The sequence below is a fragment of the Macaca fascicularis genome, chromosome 9, assembly GCF_037993035.2.
Source record: "Macaca fascicularis isolate 582-1 chromosome 9, T2T-MFA8v1.1".
Lineage (NCBI taxonomy): Eukaryota > Metazoa > Chordata > Mammalia > Primates > Cercopithecidae > Macaca > Macaca fascicularis.
In genome coordinates, this window is record NC_088383.1 from 55,836,624 (window position 1) to 55,859,343 (window position 22,720).

The following is a 22,720-nucleotide window of genomic DNA, read 5'->3' on the forward strand; positions in this document are numbered from 1 at the left end:
GGAATCAGTGATTTTATAACAGTATATACTGAACATCATTACTCCTTTTCAAACATAAATAATGCAATACAAATTGGACAAACCTTCAGGGAAGATCTGGGATCAAAAAGGAGGTGTTGAAACATCACATGTACTCCATAATTCTATACAAATATTTTGTACCCATAATATTTAAAATACAAAAAATTAAAAGGTACATTTTCCTCAAAGTGCATGCTTCTTTTGCTATGCAAAACTGCAGGATGTGGAAAGAAGTGTATTAAAACACTGAATCATTTTATGTGGAGGATAAAAGGGATGGTACCAAATGTACCGCTTCATGTAGTGCACTGATACATTCAATACGAACGATGTATTAACTTCAAGATAACATGAGAAAGTTAAATTATCTAACTTATTTCAAACTAAGGGAGAGTATGTTCTCATTATTAGAAGCCAGAATTCTGCTTATCCATTTCTATTATTAGAAAAAACATAATTTGTATTCTCTCTTTTTTTTTTTTTTTGAGACGGAGTCTCGCTGTGTCTCCCAGGCTGGAGTGCAGTGGCGTGATCTCGGCTCACTGCAAGCTCCGCCTCCCGGGTTCACGCCATTCTCCCGCCTCAGCCTCCCAAGTAGCTGAGACTACAGGCGCCCGCCACCACGCCCGGCTAGTTTTTTGTATTTTTAGTAGAGACGGGGTTTCACCATGTTAGCCAGGATAGTCTCGATCTCCTGACCTCGTGATCCACCCGCCTCGGCCTCCCAAAGTGCTGGGATTACAGGCTTGAGCCACCGCGCCCGGCCATAATTTGTATTCTTGTCTTAAAAATAGACACCCTGATATAATTCTCTATAAATGTAGCGTGATAGTCTGTTTACAGAGTTTATATCATTCCAAGACTGCATTTCTAACATGAGAAAATATTAAAGGATATAAACTCACTCTTCTCTACAAAATTCCGTATTTTTGATGCAATGGCTTTAAAATGTATGGAAGGGGAGTATGGAAACAATCCATACCTGGAAAGCATTCTATCCATGCCTTTGAAAAGGTTATCTAGTACTAGGTTCTCATCAGTGCCTGGCTATGTAATGTGTATAGCTTAAGATTTTTAAGAAAGAAGGATAAAGTGCTCAATATAAATTATTTCAAGCACTTTTATTCGAATATTGAGTCATATATTTGCTTTCTGTAAGTCCTCTTATCTATAAAATAATTGTTGAGAAAGGCAAATAGAATATGTGGAGGAATTAAAAATTCAATTGTAGGGTGGCAAATGAAAACCAAATTTTTCATTCACCACATTAAATGTAAATGGGTATTACACTCAATTTAAGCAGCAAAGTTGCTTCTTTTTTTTTTGAGACTGAGTCACACTGTCTCCTGGGCTGGAGTGCAATGGCACGATCTCGCTTCACTGCAACCCCCGCCTGCCAGGTTCAAGTGATTCTCCTGCCTCAGCCTCCTGTGTAGCTTCTTAAGATGTGAAGCTTGGGATGAACCATCTTGTGTTGGTTAAAGATTTTTATTTACATATTTTTTATAATTTTTTAACTTATTTTCAGATCAGTGGCACACATGTAGGTTATATAAGTAAACTAGTGTCACAGGGTTTTGTTGTGCAGATTATTTCACCATTCAGTACCCATTAATTAAGCCTAGTATCCATTAATTGCTTTTCCTGATCTTCTGCTTCCTCCCACCCTCTACCCTGCCAGAGGCCCCAGGATCTCTTTCCCTCTATGTGTTCATGTGTTCTCATAATTTAGCTCCCACTTGTAAATGAGAATATGAAGTATTTGGTTTTCTGTTCCTGCATTAGTGTGCTAAGGATGAAGGCCTCCATCCAGCTCCATCTATGTTCCTGCAAAGGACTTGATCTCACTCTTTTTTATGGCTGCCTACTATTCCATGGTATATATGAACCACAAAATAAAGAGGTTTCTTAACTTTTAAATTAAGATTTTTAAATTAAGATGAATCTTGATTTTTAAATTAGGATGGTTTTAAGATAGTTTTATAGATGGATTAGACAGATAAATAATGTATTTAGATAGGTAGAGATATCTAGTGATAGCTATCTCTCTCTAGATATAGTTGGTTTTCTATATAGACCTATCTATATATGTATATATCTATATACGTCTACACATATCTCTATACACATATAGATATATTTACATCTATATCTGTATTTCTACATGTATATAGGTATGTATATATCTACATGTATATATGTATACACATAGATATCTGTATATATGCATATACATGCATATCTATCTTTATCTGTCTACATGTATATAGATATCATATACACAAATAGATACATATATCAGTATGTAGATATATATGTAGATGTACATATAGAGATATCTGCATATATACATTTGTATATAGATATAGATATATAGATATAAATATATCTATATATGTATATAGATATGTATAGCTATACCTGTAGAAGATATCTACTATCTTCTATCTGTATATCTTCTACTATCTATAGAACCATCTTAATTTAAAAATCTTTCATATATGTATATAAAAGGTAATCAAACACAAGCCAAGTGAAAATTTGTTTAGCTATGTTAATATAAGACAAAAGAGATTTTAAGGCAGAAATTATTACCTGAAAGGAAGATGTATCCATTATTCATATAAAATAATCAATTATTGAGGAAGTTGTCAAACTTGTGTATGTATTTTCACTCACACACAGTTAACACACATTTACAATTTTTATAGCACTAAAAGGAGCAATAGCCACATCTTCAATCATAAAGACTTTAATATGCCTTTTTCGATAACTGATAGCAAAAAGGATACAAAATATCAATAACACAGAAATTTAAAGCAGTAGGATTAAATATTTTGACATAAAAACTGCACCCAAAAATAGCAAAACATACAATTTATTATAATATATTTGGAACATGCTTCAAAATTTACCATAGCTATCTACAGATATCTCTGTCTATCTAGGTAGACAGATGATAGATAGGTAGATAGATGATAGACAGACAGACAGATAGACAGATAGATAGATAGATAGATAGATAGATAGATAAAGATAGGCAGATATAGGCTGAGGTTAGGCCCAAAACAAGAATCAATAAATACCAAAAATTAGAAATCCTTGATAGTGTTTTTCATACAACAATGTTATTAAGCTGGAAATCTGTAGCAAGACTTTGGAAGTGAACAAATGTTTGGAAATTAAACATCATATTTCTAAGTTATTCATGGATCAAAAAAGTAATTGCAGTGAACATTAAAATATATTTTGAATTTAATAAAAATGAAAGTAAAAATACTGCTTGTTAAAAGTTGGGAGGCTTAGGCAAATCTCAGCTTGGAGATAAATGTATATGGTTACATAAATATGTTTAAAAATTAAAGCTTGAAAATTAATAATCTAATCATCAATCTCAAAAATTTAAAATGTGATGTCTAATTAAATCCAAAGAATTAGAAAAAGAGAAGATACATAAGAAGCAGGAGAAAAGGAAATAATCATAAAATAAATGAAATCAGCAAAAGCCAAAGTTACTTTGAAAAGATTGATAAAAATATACCATGACTATGCATGAAATTAAAAAAAAGAGTATCTACAAATTCTAAATATCATGAATAACAAGGAAATCATTATAGATTCTATAGTCATGAGAGAGAAAGAGAATGTAATAAGTAACTTTATCAAAAATTTTGAAATAATTTGATGAAATAGATACATTTCTAGAAAATCGTTAGTAGTGACACAAGAATAAATAGCAAATCTAAGTAGCTCTAAAAATGAAACTATAATTAAGGCTTTCCAAATGTAGTGAGTCTAAATCAAATAAAATATTAAAAATCTGAAATGTTTCTAGGAAGAAACATTGAATTCCTAATATAAAATATATCATATGCAATCCCTTTACTGAAAATTGTGAAATTTTATTGAGAGAAATTAAAGACATTCAACAGAAATAAAGATGTACCACGTTCCTATGTAATTCCTGGTATTAGAAGAAAGATTCAGTATTTTAAATAAATCTATATTTGTAATACACTGAAAATCACAATACTGTGATTAGTAATAGCATATGTCTGCATTATATTTGGTGGCAACTGAAAAACGGACTATAAAATGCAAATTAAAATGCCGTGTATAGATAACTTTGAAGAAAAAATATAATGTGAAGACTTCCACTATTTAAGTTTTTATGAATGTGTATCAATTATGACATTATGGAAAAGGTACAAGTATAGATATTTCAATGAAACAGAATAGAGAGCTCATAAAGAGAACCACACAATATATTTAGCTGATTTGTGAAAAAATAGTGCTTCAGTACAGTGAGGAAAAGATTCATTTCAATAAATTGTGCTGTCTTTCATACATCCATACAGAGAAAAATGATTATTAACATCCAACCTCACAACAGACACAAAAATTATTTCATATAGAAGCCAATGTGTTACATGAAACAGTACAGCTTTTAAAAAGTAATATAGAGGACACTTCCATGACCTTAAGATTTTTTTTAAAAAGACTCAAAAACTAACCACTGAAGGCTAATAAATAAGATAAAGATAAATAGGTTAATAAATAGTAATAAAGTAACATAAAAAATAAGGATTTGTAATCATAAAATAACTCACTAAGAGTGAAAAGGCAAGCAACGGAATGGGAAATGAAATTTGCTAACATAAATACAGTAAGAACTCTTGATCAAAAGATACTTTTTAAACTCTACAAATGAATTTTTTAGAAAAATAAAATATGGCCAGGTACGGTGGCTCACGCCATTAATCCCAGCACTTTGGAAGGCCAAAGTGGGAGGACCACCTGAGTCCGAGAATTTGAGACTTGTCCGGGCAACACAGTGAGAGACCTCTGCCTCTACCAAAAAAATTTAAACATTTAGCCAGGCATGGTGGCTCTGGCCTGTAGTCCCAGCTACTCCTGAGTAGCCAGGCTATTTTAAGTCTGAGAGGTCAAGGATGCAGTGAGCTCTGATCAACCACTGCACTCCAGCCTGGGTGACACAGTCAGAACCATCTCCAGAAAAAATTGATGTAGAAGAACTTCTAAGAAGTGTGAGTGGACACAGAGGCCAAAGATGCTGCTCTAGGCTGCTCCGTAAATTCCAGGACTTCTGAGAAGCACCCTCTGGACAGTGTCTTCACTGCCCTCCAGGACTCGGCCGGTCAGCAGTGGCCCGCCAGACTCCATCCCCAGCGTGGAGAGGAGGCAGCTGATCCCAGAGGCGCTGCTAGCAGGCATGTGGAACCCGAGAATAGCTCGCCCTGCCGAGGCAATGGAGAGCAGGCCAGCAAGGCAGGAGCTCGGGCTCTGTGTGGCCAGGCAAGGAGGAGCGCTACAACCATGCCACCACCCCTTACTACAAGAAGCCTCTGCATGGCATCTCACACAGGTCATGGAGAAGAAGCCTCCCTCAGGGGACCTGCTAAACACTTATGAGCTCTTCCAGAAGGCAAATGCCAGCAACGGCCCCTTGCTGCTTAGGCTCTTGAATGAGCCACAGAAGTGGGATGGTGGCAGCACTGGGGCGGCCACCAACAGTCACCCTAACATCTACTTCCTGATCCAGAAGATGTTCTACATGCTCAACACCATCATGTCCAACAGGTCTCAGCTGCACAGCAAAGTGGACCTGCTCTCCCTGAAGGTGAACCCCACTGAGATGGTGGCCAAATTCCAGCCGACCCCCACCACTCCAGAGCAGCTCACAGGCCACGGAGCTCAAGCAGATCATGGACCAGAGCCTGTCAGGCGGGGTCCTGGCCTGCAGCCCGCTGGTGCAGCTCTTCCCCAGGCTCTTCAGCCACAGTCAACTTCTCCTGAGGCTGCAGTGTCTGCAGCTTTGAGGCCAAGTGTAAGCTGGAGTCATTGCACCTGCAGCTCATCCACAACTACATGGAGGACTACTACCCCTCGGTGAAGGACATGGCTGTGTGACAGGCCGAGTGCCTGCCCCAGCTGAAAAACTTCTTCAACCGCTTCCGGGCCCAGCGGGAGATGGAGAAAAGCCAGCCCGGTGGACAGCCTGCCAGCTTCTTTGAGGCTGAGCAGTGGACCTCAGAGATGACGAGGACGGCCTGTCTCTGGACTGGAGCAGCAGCATCACCTCAGACCATGTGGTGGACATGTAGGACCTCACTGAGTTCCTGGATGAAGCCTCTTCACCCGGCGAGTTTGCTGTCTTCCTCCTTCACTGGCTCTTCTCTGAGCTCTTCGACCATCGCAAGCTGGGCGAGCAGGACAGCTGCTACGGGGACAGCGGTAAGCAGGAGCTGGATCCGCAGAGGCTGCAGATCATCTGCAACAACACAGAGGTCTACTTCCCCCACATGCAGGAGGAGGAGGCCTGGCTGCAATAGTGCACCCAGCGCATCAACGACAAGCTCCAGGGCCTGGGGCTGCACGCAGGCAGCAAAGGCAAGCCCCCCACGTGTCGACTGCTATGACTCCTCCAGCCTGCCCAATGACATCTCAGTAATCAGGGTGGAGGATAGCTTCCAGGGCCAGCGGTGCCAATCCAAGAAGATATGGCTGGTACCTATCGACTTGGACAAATTGGAGATCCTCCAGCCCAACTTGGAGGTGCCCGGCACCGACTGCCTGCTCAGCAAGGAGCATCTTCGCAGTATCTACCAGAGCAGCCTGTCCATTGGCAACTTCGCCTCTCACCTGCTGGTGTCCCTGTTCCCCAAGCTCTTCACCCATGAGAACCTGCACAAGCAGTACAGCTGCTGCGGCTCCCTGGGCAAGAGCAGCTGAACCCGTCCTGCATAAAGCTCATATGCCACTACGTGCACCTGCTCTACCTCTGCACCAAAAATGACCACGTCTGGACCCTGGAGTTCATGGACAACCCGTGCCAGGACACGAGCAGAGGCCCTCCTACCAGCAGCAGTGCAAGGTCCACGTGCTGGCCCCGAGTGCAGAGACATGAGGAGCTATGCAATCAACCCCGAGAGGTTCGGGGAAGAGTTTGAGGCTCCCCTGCTGCCCCCAAGAGGAGCAGCAAGGACTTTTTCAAGACTCCCTTGGATGAGGTGGTGGTCCCTTGCCCAGCTTCCGGTACCCTCTCCCTACCTCCCTACCTGCTGTCCGACAAGGAGCTGCGTGAGATCATGCAGCACAGCCACTCCCTGGGCAACTTTGCCGCAGGGCTCCTCCACCACAGAGAACCTCCGGCTGCAGTACAACCATTTCCGGGCTTGCAACAAGAAGCAGCGGGACCCTATGCAGCTGCCGCTCATCTGCCACAACGGGGAAGCTGTCTGCCCCGTGGAGGAGATGGGGCACTGCAAATGTATCCCCAGCATCGACGAGCGGTGCCGCTGCCCTAACAGGAAAAAATGCCACATCCTCAAGAAAGTGGAGAAGTGAAGGCCCGTGGCCTGCCCAGAGACTCGGGGTCACCAGAGACTGAGCAATGCTCGGGAGCATGCCTATGGCATCCACAGACAGGCACGTTATGTCGGTGGGGTGTGGCTGACTGCACTTACACACGCGAACACCCAACCACAAGAAAGAAGCCTTGAGTTTGGTCTCTTGTCCTTACGACTTCTGTCCTGTGTTCCTGGCGGCGCAGCCTGAGTGTGGGAAGCACAGGCTGTGAGAGCCGGGACTAGTGTGTAGGGGTCCTCTCTCCCTGGTCGTGTCCTCCCCAGCCCCTCACAACTTCAAATGCAAACTCAGCAGCTCTCTTGCTCCTCTTCCCGTATTTTACAGCTTCAATTTTTATCCATTTTTTTTTTTAATGAAAAAGAAAACCTTAAAAAAAAAATCACTGGGCTCTTTGGGGGCCATTTTACTTAGAAAAAAATCTTTTTAAAAGCGCCGTCTTCAGGCCAAGTGTGGTGGCTCATGCCTGGAATCCCAGCACTTTGGGAGACCAAGGCAGGTGGGTTACCTGAGGGCAGGAGTTCAGGACCAACCTGGCTAACATGGTGAAACCTCATTTCTACTTAAAAAAAAAAAAAAAAAAAAGCAAAAATTAGCCAGCTGTGGTGGCAGGTGCCTGTAATCCCACCTACTCGGGAGGCTGACAGGAGAATCACTTGAACTCGGAAGGCAGAGGTTGCAGTGAGCCGACGTAGCGCCACTGCACTCCAGCCTGGGCAACAAGAGCAAAACTCCATCTCAAAATAACAAATAAATAAATAAATAAAAGTGCCATGTTCGTGTACAATGGCTAATCATAGCTTCAGGTGGCATGGATACTGATTTTCACCAATCTTGTCTTTTACATCTGATTCTGGAAGAGTCAAGAGGCCTCTTGGATGGCAGTAGAGGGGATGGAATAGTGTGAAGTCCTTTGCGGCCATGTGTAAGATTTCCCTTCTGCTCCGGTCCCTCGGAAGGCTTCCATCCAGCTTGGCCGGTCCGTCAGGCATGTGGGTAAAATGTGGTGCTCACTCTGTAGAGGAGAACACTCGATAATAATGATATGAATGTAGAAAGCCATGGAAACATGTCTGCAGTGTCTTCATTTGAGCTGTGTCCTACCACTGTCCCCATTCCCTCTCCACACATGGCTGCTTGTTGGAGATTCTGGGTTCTGGGAGCTGTGTAGTGACTTCCGCAAACCCCAGTGTTAGCTCCTCCAGGCAGCACCACATCCTCGTTCCCCAGCGTGGGCCCATGTCTGGGCGCCTCTTGGGGATACCAGGCATTGGAAGGACACAGGTCATCTCGGATAGGGCACCCATGTCCCTTCCCAGAGTCCACTCAGAACTTTCCCCTTGGACCCCCTAGAAAGTTCTGCTGTCCTACACCTGGCCACCCCTTGGCTTTGGGAGACACAAGTCTTCTCTCCCCACTGACTGGAAATGTCAGACTCCTGCAGGCCAGCTGCACGCTTTCCAGGAGCACCAACCAGGAAATTCCCCAACAGGTAAAATCTTTAAAAATGACACTTTTACCTACCTACCTTTGGGGTCCAAATGCCTAAGAGGGAAAGGAAGCAGTCTAACCAGAGTCCAGGAAAATTAACTGAATCACAAGGGGTAGACATAAAACCCCTGTGGGAATATTACAGGTTCAATAACCTAATGGCTTAGTATTTTGCTACTTTAAAATGCAGAGATAACAGAAACAATCTGAATATTCCTCATACAGCTGGTAAGGACTTCAGTTCCAGTGGCCATATAATTTTGCCTGTACCCAGGGGCATTTTAAAAAATATAACATCAGATTTTAAGCAACGTAAAGTTGCTAATCTAACTTATAAATTTGTTCTTGTGTCATTTACAGATTATTTCTCTTGAAACCGCAAACCTGAATTACTGAAATCTAGAAAGGCACAGGGACTTACTCTGTCACACACAGCTACTCATGCACATACACACTGTTACTAAAAGCTGAAGTGAGATGAACGGGGCCTACATGAAAAACAAGTTCAACTTCTTTGTGCCTGGAAAGAAGGGACTGGAGCAGCCAGGAGACTCACTTTCCCTCATCGCTTGGGCCCTTCTCTATGCTTAGTCTCTCCAGCACATGCACACAGCAGGCACACACAGGCGCCCTACCAAAGACAGCTGTGGCCCTCTCTCCACCTTCCCTGCTGGTTGTTGGCGGTGAGGGGTCCCATGAAATTTGTTCTGGTTTCTAGGATGTAAACAAGAAGACTCCAAGCCATGAATTGCCCTGCTTTCTAGAGGATGAAATGTTGACCCTGCAACTTTAGAAGCACAATCATTTATTAGTAACTTTTTTGAAATTCCCATCTACCCATGTCAGAGAAGTTCAACAAGTTCTCAGAATTAAGTATGTCTGTCTGTAACTTAGAGCATGCTCAGTTTTTGGAAACCACATTTCAATGATTTTCTTAACATCCTTCACGTGTAGGGCTTTTCCCCCCCAAATCTTACAGCCCCTTTCTGTGAAGAGAAATTGACACATCCTGGGAACTATTCCTGTACCTCTGGACTGTCGTCAGGAAACGCTTGCAGGTCCTGTGCCCTGTCTATATAATGTCCTCACTTCTCCATCCATATGGGTAGCTCCAGTGGGCATTTTTTAAATTTTAAACTTTTTGCACGAAGCAATAGAACTACAAAATACTGATTTTTCAAAATTTAATGTGTTCCATGAAATCTGCTGGCAATCCCTTTCCTTCCCCCATCTAAATTCTTTGGTTTTTACTTGTTTGTGTTTTTGGATTTTTTTTTTGTCTTGTATCCCAGACTAAAAAATTAGCACAGACACGTTTTGATGTTGAGTGAACTAGTGAGTCACAGTAGGTGGTAAGTTCATTGGTTTCCCTGTTAGTAAGGTTTTAAAGAATGAAGATAGTCATGAATGTACAGTGTTCACACCCTGCTTCAGTTCACCTTGGCTGTGTCTACATGACGACAAATGTTTGACAGGGAATAAAGTCGTGTCTGGTGTCATTTGTACTAGTGCGCCCCTCCCTCTTCATTGTTGGCTCCAAACCTTCCTTTTCTGTTTGTTGTTGGGGAGGGAGGACCACATCAGTAGCAATCATCAACCAACCAGTGGGATCTACTTAGTGGTGAGCGGACTGGCCGTTTAATTGGTAGTTGCTGGCCTGACCACGTGGGTTCCTGTAAAGATGGCCTCAGTTTCCAACATTCCCCCCAAATGTTTGCTTCTTGCCCAATCAAAAGGGGATCTTGAGACTCCCAAGTGGAGGTCATGAGCTTGCGCCCTGCCTGACTGTGCAGACAGACTGTATGGATATATGAAGTGGGGGTGGGGGCCAAGGGGCTATTACTGCTGTTTGGAAATATTTGCCTCTGTAGATCCAAGCTTAATGGTTTTGTGACATCCTAGTACTAGCAAATCCTGTACAAAGTGGGTATCAGAGTTAATACTGTGAGGAGACAAAGTAGTGAGAATAGTTTTGCTAAAAATAATGAAATATCACATATTGTCTGCATTTTACCATTGATTTGAGTGCATCCTTAGAAAACCTTAATGTAATTAAAAACCCAGGACATTTTTGGAAATCGTATGCTCTCTAGCAACTTTGTGTGAATTTTGATACAAACTGTTTATGAGTTACATAAAATGTTATAAAAATAGAAAAAAAAGAGGAAATTATCCTATATTCCCCTGGTAGAAGCACAGACCACACACTCACAGCTCTACAATGGACACACAGCCACCACATTTCCTGAATAAATTCACACTCTTCAGATTACACAAACTCAAACATGCAGATGCCTGCATAACACACTCACAATATACTCACAGATCCAAATACGCACATGGCCGTGTACTCCCAAATACAAACATACACAAGCCTCCATCTTGAAAACTCTAAATATTCTGTCCATATCCTCAGGTTATATACATATAGTTATAACACCCAAATACACCCAGCCATCTCTCTGCCTCCAAATTCTTCACACCAAAAATGTACACCTAAATTCTCATCTAGACACCGTGAGCATAGATAAAACTCCTCTACTCTGAATACACACAAATCCAACACACAAAGCATTAAAACATAGAACATTACCTTCCTTTTCAAATGTATGTACACACATTCACAATATCTCACAGTACCGTCAAAATACACAGAACCACCCCCAGCACACAAATACACACACACACACACACACATACACACACACCATTCAAATAAGAACATATAACTATCCAGTACCCTGAGAATAAACCCAAAACCCACTATGCTTCTGTAATATACTAAAAACTCACCTTTATTCCCCTAAAAACACATTTCCAACACCACTGAATATTTAACCTACTTAACCTACCTACATATGTGTCTTAGATACATAACACATACACATGACACAGAATACAAATACCCAAAACAGATACAAATCCCCAAAATGTGTTAGTATAAAAACATCCCACACCAGCCAATGCCTCCCTTGTCACACAGCAGCCTTCACACACCTAAACACCCTCCCTCATCAACTCCCCATACTCCTTAGTGAAATATAAACACAGCAATGGAACATGTTCTGAACACAATAGGGCAGATGTATCACTATGAAGACAATTCATGGTCCTTCTCTGTGGTGTCTCTGAGAGATTATATATCCCTAGTCGATTTAACTCAAGTAAGGCCACATGACTTGTTATGGCAAATGAAATGTGAGCAGAAATGCCATGTATGACTCTGAGCAGAAGAAATCCTTCTAGTTCTGTCCCAAATGAGGCTGCTCCATCCATCTGGATCCAAGGCAGAGGACCAGTAACTGATCAAAGCCAACCAATGGAGGACACGTAACATACATGAGAAACCTATGTTGTTGGAAGTCAGTGAGATGCAGAATTATTTGTTTGTTACATCAGATAATCTGGGATATTCTGATGGATGACCCACCAAAACATAGAGAAACACCACACTGCACGTGCACACATACACACACGTGCGCACGCACATGCACACACACACATCCTCTCAAAACTCCCCAAATATGCGTCCTCAATATCTACAGTTAGAAATACACATCTACGACCTTCCATGATCCAAATAAATGCACAGACACACCAACTCCCAATCTCCAAATGCATATATTAGACACTCCAGCCTTCTCAGGCCAGCTGCATAAAACCTGCACAAGCTATGAATTCACACATCCCTCATCCCACCAGAATTCAACACATACTTCACATAACCTTACCCTCGTTCAAATACATGTACATGCTCCCTACACATACTCTGAATATCCACATAAACTACCCACAGTTTAGAACACATATAATCCAAATGAATCCTCACATTATACACAAAACTCCAACTCTACCACAAACATATGTGGTGGCTTTACCCCATAATATATACACAGCCACTCACACTCCCTAAATTCATACATACAAAGTCCAACTTTGTATGCACAGACACACTACCCTAAACATACAGACCTCCACCTCCTACAGTCCTGAACACACAGACACACGCATTTGTTTTCCACCCTCAGACTACAAATGAAGAAATGGATTCAAGCTGAACAGAGGCAGACTGTGGTGGATGCGGACATCAGCCACCTAGATCCCTCCTTGACGAATGACTTGTTTCACCAATTGTTGGGAATGCTGTTGGAAGATAGACTCAGGCCCTCCCAGGGTTGCTTCAGCTATGGAGAACACCCATGCTGCGTTCTCTCCTCTTTCTGGGGAAGCTTCATATCCAGTGGCTAATCGAAGCAGGTGTAAAGTGGCTGACTAAGGACAGTTCTATTGAGACATTTTAGTCCCACAGCAGCATATGGGGTCAGGTGAGACTGCTTGGGGTCCCGAGTCATAGTTTAACTTCTCCTTCAATGCAACTATGCTCCCTTCTTTCACTTATGTTAAAAGGCAAAACATTATACTCATAAACTCTCAGGGACTGAACTAAGGGTGCCCAACCTGGGACCACATTCTTTGATTCCTTCATTCAATGATTATTTTATTTTATATTAAATAAGAGCGAGATAGAGTCTCGCTCTGTCACCAGGCTAGAGTGCAATGGCGCAGTCTTGGCTCACTGCAACCTCCACCTCTCAGGTTCAAGTGATTCTCCAGCGTCAGCCTCCAGAGTAGCTGGGATTACAGGCACACTCCACCACACCCAGCTAATTTTCTTGTATTTTTAGTAGAGACAGGTCACCATGTTGGCCAGGATGGTCTCGATCTCCCGATCTCATGATCTGCCTGCCTCAGCCTCCCAAAGTGCTGGGATTACAGGTGTGAGCCACCGCGCCCAGCCCATTCAATGATTACTTGTTAAGCATCAACAAATACAACCTATTAAGCATCAACAAATACAATCATGACTACTCTCTTAGGGAGACTACATCCCATGGAAGTAAACAGATAATAAATACATATACTATGAATATAAACACATACACACAGTTTCCTGGAGATGTACAGTCAGCAATTAGATTAAGCAACTCACTTGTCTCTGTAGAGACTTGTCTCTGTAGAGACAAGTGAGGGACTAAAAATACAGATTTGAGGAAAAATGCAAAGGAGAGAGTACATTCCCTCATATAAAATTGTTTCTACTGCTGAGGTTTCCTGCTCACGGGGTATCTGCAATTTTGGCATGAGGTACACGTTCATTTTCAGGTCTATCCATTATTTACTGTGGTAATATTGCAGATCGGCAGATTACTGCAGAATCCAGTGGACTGAAACCATAAGCATTCACATCAGGTCTCTGAGGGTCAGTGATTTGGCTTGGCTCTGCTGGGTGGTCCTTCTGCTCCAGTCTGTTCCCCGGTTCTTTATTGACTCCTTGCTGCAGACACTGTAGTGGGTGCCCCAGAGGATTCTAAGGTGAATAGGCCAGCTCCCTGTGTCTGAGGTTTCAGTCCTATAGGAGCAGACGTTTCCAGCATTAATTTTGCTGTGAGACAGAGCTTCAAGTTGGGGATTTAGGGGGAAGAGTAAGGAGCCCGTATTCCCCTGGGGCCATCCGAAGAGGAGGCTCTGAGTGTGGATGAGAGGGGGCCTATACTAGGGAAATGGGAAGTTATGTTCCGTATGGACTAGTAATCACATTAGCTAACAGTTATGCCATATGCACCTACAGTATAGCATTCACTGCTCCAAGCACTTTACATGTATGAATGCCAAGCTTTATAACCCTGTGGAGTTAGCACTATTATCTCCATTTTACAGATAAGTAAGTTGAGGCTCAGAGAGGTTAAAATACTTGCCCAAGGTCACAAAGGTCAGGTATACACTGGGGCTTCTGGGATTTGAGCCAGCAGTCTGGTTCCAGAGCCTGTACCCTTGACCTGACCATGGTTGCCCCTTGAGAAACTTCCCTGCCACTGTGGGAGTGCTGAGTGCAGAGAAGGCATTTCATATGGGAAGTGACATTTCAGTTACATCTTCTGGCAATGAGGGTCCCCAACAGTAAGGGGTCCTCATGGGGAAGGATCACCCAACCACAGCCCTTTCCAGTGTCCACTGTCAACACAGCAGCTGTCTCCTTGCTGGGAGAACACCACATCTCCCACTGCCTGCTTCCCATGCTGGGCCTAGGCTTGTCCCTCCTGGGACACCTCCAGCTACATCTGCCTCCACCTCTCTTTAGGAACCTGGGGTGACTCCCAAGAGAAGGCCCTGGGCTCCTTAAATATCCCAATTCTAACCTGCAGACACCATGGATATACTTATTACTCAAAGGATGCTTCAATAAAGGTTTGATCTGCAAGAAGGACCTAGATCACTGAGCCCAAGCTGACATTCCCCCAGTGTTCCCTACTTACAGCCCCAGGAAACGAGTCTGGGAAAGGAAGGAGAGGCTGGGGACTCTTGTGTTGTGGGTAGGGGGACTTCACATGCCATGACATGCCCCCTCCACCTCTCTGTGCAATCAGAGCCTGCCTCCCACTCCATTCCCGACCCCCAGCTCTCTCTGCTCTGTTCCTAGTGTTCGCCTGGCTGGCCCATTCTGCCTTCCCTGGTCTTGCCTGCTGAGTCTCCTTCCTTTGATCCCAGACTCCTGCAGTGGGCATCAGAACAGCCTCCTTTGAAGGGGCAGTTCCTCAGTGGCCTCACTGTTTACTTCTCAGTGTCCTCGGACTCACTACTGTGTCACTATAGAGCACCAGGGCCCAGTGAGGACTGAGATGGGAACAGATCCTTTTTCCTATAAGCTCCTGGGAAACAGAACAGTCAGGGGCTTCTAAGGAGCTGCACAGAGGGGCCACTCAGCACACAGTTGAGGAAATCTTCTGCTCATACAGAGAAGGGGGTGGGTGCAGGATATGTTTCATGACATACACTCTTCAAAAATATTGAGCCCAGAACAAATGGCTCAGGCTGACCTCAGCGAATCTAGCAATTTTCATTCATGCAACCTGCAAGGGAGATTTTCTGTGCTGATTCAAGACCAAGAGACACATGTACTTCTGCCCTGAAACTCAGGATCCATGACTTCCTATTTCAAAACAAAGAAATCCAAGATCTACCCGGTATACATTGCAGTGCATTTTTATTTAAGACATATATTATAAAAGCAGACAGAGCTCCATTCTGCCAATGAAACACAACACAACTAGTACAACATACCCTCATTATGTTCGGGTAGGACATGAGGGGGCAGCGAGAGCCACCAGGAATCCATTTGTACCACAGGAAAGAGGCTATTAAAACATTAAAGGAAGTGATGTTGGCACATTTTATTGGCAGGAGGATTCACCATGAGGAAGAAAAGGCCAGAAGGCAACTCCCGGTAAGGAGCAAGGCCCACAAATCCTTGGGTGAGTCTGAGGGAGGAGCTGGTGGCTGTGGGGTCAGCAGGTGGACACCTCCATCACGTGGCTCCCTCTGCTGGGCTTGTGGTCCCCTCTGCTGGGCTTGTGGCCCCATGTGCAATAAAGAAAATACGGAAGGTTGGGTCACCCATTCAGAAACATGAAGCTGGCCAGGCGTAGTGGCTCACGCCTGTAATCCCAGCACTTTGGGAGACCGAGGCGGGTGGATCACCTGAGGTCAGGAGTCTGAGACCAGCCTGGCCAACATGGCAAAAACCTGTCTTTACCAAAAATACAAAATTAGCTGGGCATGGTGGTGCATGCCTGTAATCCCAGCTACTCTGGAGGCTGAGGCAGGAGAATTGCTTAGAAACCAGGAGGTTGCAGTGAGCCGAGATCATGCCACTGCACTGCAGCCCGGGCAATGAGGGAGACTCTGTCTCAGAAAAAAAAAAGGAAAAGAAAAGAAAGAAGAAGCTGAGACGTGATTGCCACTCCAGGGGCATCCTGAGCCTTTGGAAAGAAAGGAGAACCCATCCACAGGGTTCTCAGAAACATTAGAGCCACATTTTCTCAGGGGGGCTTCCCTGTGTCTCCAGACCCCAGCTCCCAGTACTCCTCAGGACAGAACCTGCCCAGCTCTGCCTGTGTCACTTCACTGACCCCAGCCCTGCCAGGCTTCTCCCACATCTGCAGGGCCAGCACCCAGTGTGCTCAGAGAGTGGGGACCCAGAACCAGATGAACACATCAGGAGGAACCGAATCCATTCTCTCTTGGGGTCCTGAGCCTCCTGGTGACAGAAGATCCAGGAGATGTGAGTGGGAGGCTGCGCTAACAGGATCTAACATCATGCTCCAGATTGCTGAAGGGACACAGATCAGAGCCTCCTCTCCTTGACTCTACCCTCTTCACTCCTTAGCACCAGGCCCGGCTGTACATCCCTGCCGAGTTGCAACTAAGACCTCTGCCTGCAGCTCAGGAGTGCCCCAGACAGGAGCACAAGAGGAGGCTCACCCCCACCCACAACCCAGGCTGGAGCGAATCTGGCTGCCCAGGCTCTGTGACTGGCTTCTGGCCCAGGACCTAAGCCCATGTAAACTCAGGCTTCCTTGGCCTGCCCACTCCAGGCCCAGGTTCTAAAGGTGTGCTCCCCACCACTTGTTGCTCCTCCACTTTATCCCTAGAATTATAGCCCAGTTCTAGGTAGGACTGTCAAGCTCTGCCCAATGCCTTCCACGAGAAATCAGATTCAGGTCCTTGTGCCTGAAGACTCCTTGTCAAGACTCTAGATGACACCTTCTCCAAGAGCAGATAAGGAGTCACCTTGGGCTCCTCAGGCTGAGTATACGTTTTCTGTAGGGAACTTCAGAAAGAAATGGTCAACATTCATTCCTCACTTCACCAGAGAAAGAAGAAAATGTCACATGCCTTGGATTCCCTCTTTTTACCATGACTCCACTGAGACAAAACTCCTAACACAGAAACCAACACGTATTCTCAACATTGGGTACCTGCTGGAGGTCCTGCCTTAGCCCCAAAGCCTCAGGTTTCCATGGGGACAGGTTGGTTGAGAACTGGTGGCCCAGCTCTCAGCCTGACACCCAACAGTATCCCCACCCAGGGGGCAGATGGCAGTGCAGGCACAGGTTCTGCAGGCTTTCATCTTGTGGAACCTATGTTAGAGGGTGTCCTCGTCACTCGCCATGCCCCAGAGGAATCAGCAGGGACATCAGGACTGAGAGAACACATGGCACATCTGACCTCCTGCCCTGGAAACCCCACATCTTTCTGACTGTGCCCATCACATGGACAATATCTGGGCAAGTTCTGCTCTGCACAGTGTTCTTTCTACCAGGCCCACCCATCTGAGGATCCAGATGCTAGGAACACACAGATACTGAAGGAGCAACCACCTGCCGAAGGTGCAGGTACCCCTGCATCCATCTGCAGGAGGAAGGCCAGAAACCACCATATATAAGGATTCTTTGGCCCTAAAGAATGAATCAAGTATTTAGGAGCAACACAGTGATGCAGAATGACCCACCCTTGTCATTCTACACATAGAATCCCCAGTATACACACCCATTAAAGCCTCAAGATTCTTGCTTCATACAAACATCTGCTTACAGATCCTAAACACACACACACACCCCAGTGGTGTGTTGCTAACTGCTTAATAAAATGCTCTCCAGGGGGAAATCGGAAAGCCTAGATTTGTGCTGCTTATGTGGTGTAAATATCTCAGCATGACTAATTTTAAACTACCAACCTAATGCCACTGAACACAGAGCTGAAAAGAGATGTGCCGTGCCCAGTGGCTACCCCAACCTAGCAAAAGCCAGCTCCAGCACAGCCACGACCTTTCATAGGAATACGTGTACACAATCTACCTGCACCCTGAGTAGGACCCTCAACTCTCACCCCAAATATACAAACAAAACCGCCAAACTACGTACCTCCGGAACACAACCTCCTCATGTATCCTGAACAGACACACACAACTAAGATAGGATAGGGTGGTCATAGCCTCCATTAAAGAAGAACAAACTTAACTAAACAGATGAAGAGAACAAACCATCTGACAGTGCACAAGGAGGTCCTGCAGTAAGGAGGTGGAAAAGAAGAAGGAAAATCCCCAAATTCGCACAAGTGTGAAAACCCATGATTAGTGTCCCTGGCTTGACCGATGCTCATTATAACAGTGAAAAACACACCCTTGGGTAGAGATTTAAGATGTTAATGATTCACGTGATATAGGCACTAGCGTGTGCAGCAATAACGCGTGCGCGTCCAGAGAACCACCCAGAGCGTGCTTAACAGTGACATCCCTTCCCACCCCTTCATGAATAGTTATGTAAGGCTCCCATAAAGGAGGTTTCCCCAGCATCAGTCAATGCTGTCTCACCTTTGAGCAGCACACTCTGATCGGCTGTCAGAGTGTACGTTCGCTTTGCAGTAACCTCTCTTGCTTACTTTTATGTTGGACTCGCTCTCAAAGTAAGACTTCTTTTGTGCAGCAAAGTCAAGAACCTGAACCAGCCCACCAGCAACACAACTGCTACCTGTACCTGTACCCTAACTACATGGTACAGTAGATGGACTGCCCAATAACTACGCAAATTTATAGACAAAACTCTACCCGCCCCAAATGCTCACATCACAACTAAAACCATGTATGTACATATATATGTGCCCAAATACAAATATGTACAATGAACACAGTACCCATATATACTGTGAACCCTGAAAGGGCTAATCCTTCAAGATGGATCATGAGTGGCTAACTGGGCCTAAACTCAAAATGGAGCCAAGCAGCCATTTGCTAACTGCAGGTCTCACACATGTACCCTGCTTCCTGCAAAAACCATGTACTTGTGTCACTTTGGGACTTTCACAGCTGTCTGTTCCTGTTTATGCCACCTGAATCAAGGGGTACCATTTCGTCATATGGACTTAAGAAATAAGATTGTGACTTACATCAGCCAATCAGAAATAAACAACTTGTATCCCTCATTTGCAGAGTGAACCAGATTGGGATCTGAGGATGAACTTTCTCTATAAAAGATAATAGCTCTCTTTGTTCTTTCAGAGTGTACCTTTGTTTTGCACTGAAGGCTGGGACTCCTTGATTTACAAACAGCTCACTGGAATCAAATTTCTATTTTTTTCTTTTAAGAAAATCCTTTTCAGTATATTTGTTAACAGTACATAATGTACATAATGAAAATCCTATAAGCATAGGATCTAAAAAAAATCACAAGGTGTACAACACTTGTGTCAGGCATCACCCAGAAAAAGAATCACATACAATCCCACGGCTCTAAAATACAGAAATCCATGATTCTTGAATGCAAACACAACCTACACAGCCTCTCTGTTTCCAAATACATGCACTGAACCTCCCACATGTCCCACAGTACAAAATACAGAAGCCCCATAAACTCAAATACACACAGAACCACAACTTAGTTTTATCAAATACATATAAGTCCACCTCACAAACACTGAGAACACATATACGAGTGGCAACACCAAATTCTGCGAGTATTACATTTCACAACAGACACAGAGGACCACTAAGTCTGAATATACCCAAAACCCCTCATATACACACTCACAAACTACCCATGAATACACACCCCACCCTCCCAGATAAAACCCATACAACACCAAAAAACCCCACAAAAACACCAATAAAACTCTCATATACACACACAACTTTCATATACTCGTGGGCACATACACACTCACGCAAATATCCCCAATCCCTGAATGTGTAAATCCCCCAAAACACTATCCAATCAATATGCTACATCTCTGGAATACAACCTCCTCACTTCATTCCCCCAAACATGCCCAAACACATGTACGAACACCCTAGCATTCTCCAAAGAAACACACTTTAAATACTAACCATCCCATATTCTATAAATAGACTTAGATAATTCATCTCTCTGCTGATAAATATACACACAAACCAGTATACACACCCAAGATGCACAGAAATATCTCCAGCATATCATTTATGAATACCCATAAAAACACTTCCCAACCCCAAATTATCCCAATCTAGTATGAACCAGCTCCCACATTGCCAAGTACTAACCAATAACCATATCACACACCTCTAATAGATATAAATTCAACTCTCTCACTCTCCGGTATAAAAAGAGAACCTCATCCCTCTATCAGACACACACATACTAAATTCCCAGAATATACAACCCTAATAACCACTTACTGAAAAATACAAGCACATAGCTCCACAAAGCATTCATCTAAACTGCCATGCCCTTGAACACACACACAAACTCAATACTTATGTAGTTCTCTACATGCCCTAAATATACCCACGATTAACTAACACGCCACAAATATGCAAACATGCCACCTCATATCCTCAAATACACATACAGTTCCATAATACCGGCACATATGTAATCATACTTCCAAATGCTCACACAGAAATAACTCCATCTTCCAAGACACAGAATCATACAAAATCCACCTCACAACTGCACACATTCATCCTACCAGTCCCCCAGTAGACATGGAACTGCCCTCACACATTGAAATAGACATACACACCCCCTGAAAATCATAAAAAGAAACACGCATCACCATGCAACATGTCCTGAGTACTTCCTACATTTCCCAAATACATAAACCAGAGTGTACATCCACAAAACGTACACTCTGGTCTTCCGACATTTCCCAAATACGTAAACCAGAGTGTACATCCACAAAAACAGACACAAGCACTTTATTATTGCCCATGTGCACAAGATAATTCTTCCAAATCTGCCATACATTAGACAAATACAAATCCCCAACATTCATCTGAGAAAACACGTGCAAAATACATCTTCAAAACCCAAATCACAAGTATCTAACCCCAATTCTTCTGGTATACATATCTCACATCTCATATCCTCCAAATATAAACTCTCACTCCTACAGACTCTCACAAAAACAGTTATGACCTTCTTTTTTGGGGGGCGGGGAATGGAGTCTCACTCTGTCGCCCAGGCTGGAGTGCAGTGGCACGATCTGGGCTCACTGCAACCTCCGCCTCTTGGGTTCAAGTGATTCTTCTGCCTCAGCCTCCCAAGTAGCTGGGCATGCGCCACCGCACCCAGCTAATTTTTCTATTTTTAGTAGAGACGGGGTTTCACCATGTTGGCCAGGCTAGTCTCCAACTTCTGACCTCAGGTGATCCGCCCACCTCAGCCTCCCAAAGTGCTGGGATTACAGGCGTGAGCCACCGCGCCTGGCCCAGTTATGACCTTTAATCTGCAATCTCCAGACAGACACCACCAACCCACACGTGTGAATACATATTAGATTCTCGCCAATTAAATACATATCAAATTCCAAACTAAGAATTCATATAAACACATTTTCACATACACAAAACCACCCCCACAAATCTCACACCCTCCAAAATCCAAAATAAATCTTCCTGACATTCTCAAGTACACACTAACCCAACCACCCAAGATACACACGTGTGTGCAGTAAATTTTAGATACATGTGTAGCCTACAAGTTACAAATAATATACCACTACTTTTTATTTGTAAATTCCACATAAGCAAGCGATTCGTATAGAAGCTTTTCTTGACTTTCGCTACACTCTTGCATCCACAAACAACTTGTGCTACTAAGTGAACAGACTATGACTAATGGCCTGTTCTTCCACTTCGCAGCTCTTCACATCATTGACAAATGAGTGTATTAGAACATGCATGCTGGCTGATCATTCTGATCAAGTCAACAAGCTTCACAACTTACTCAGTGAGGTCATCCGTGAGAATTTCACTGATTTTACGAGGACAGGAACTACTTCTTCGCTGAACTGCATCACGGTTTCAACAGCTGAGGTTTTCCTCAAGCTTCTGCATTGTTTGGAATAGGAAAGGCACGGCGGAGACACACTTTGGGGTTCCCACTGCATTGTTAAACCCTCCTCCCTCACTTCAGGGCCAGGCTAGCAAGGAAAAGAGCAAGGCCTGGGC

At 43.8% G+C, this 22,720-nt stretch overlaps 1 protein-coding gene and 1 pseudogene across 1 annotated transcript in view; one reads left to right on the forward strand and one right to left on the reverse strand.

Annotated features, from left to right (window-relative positions):
- The window catches only part of LOC102139648 (BEN domain-containing protein 3 pseudogene), a 32,295-nt pseudogene extending 23,879 nt beyond the window's left edge, over nt 1-8,416 (forward strand).
- LOC102120061 (glutamate dehydrogenase 1, mitochondrial-like) overlaps nt 1-22,720 on the reverse strand; it is a 516,922-nt gene that overhangs the window by 231,006 nt on the left and 263,196 nt on the right. The gene's annotated exons all lie outside the window — the stretch shown is intronic.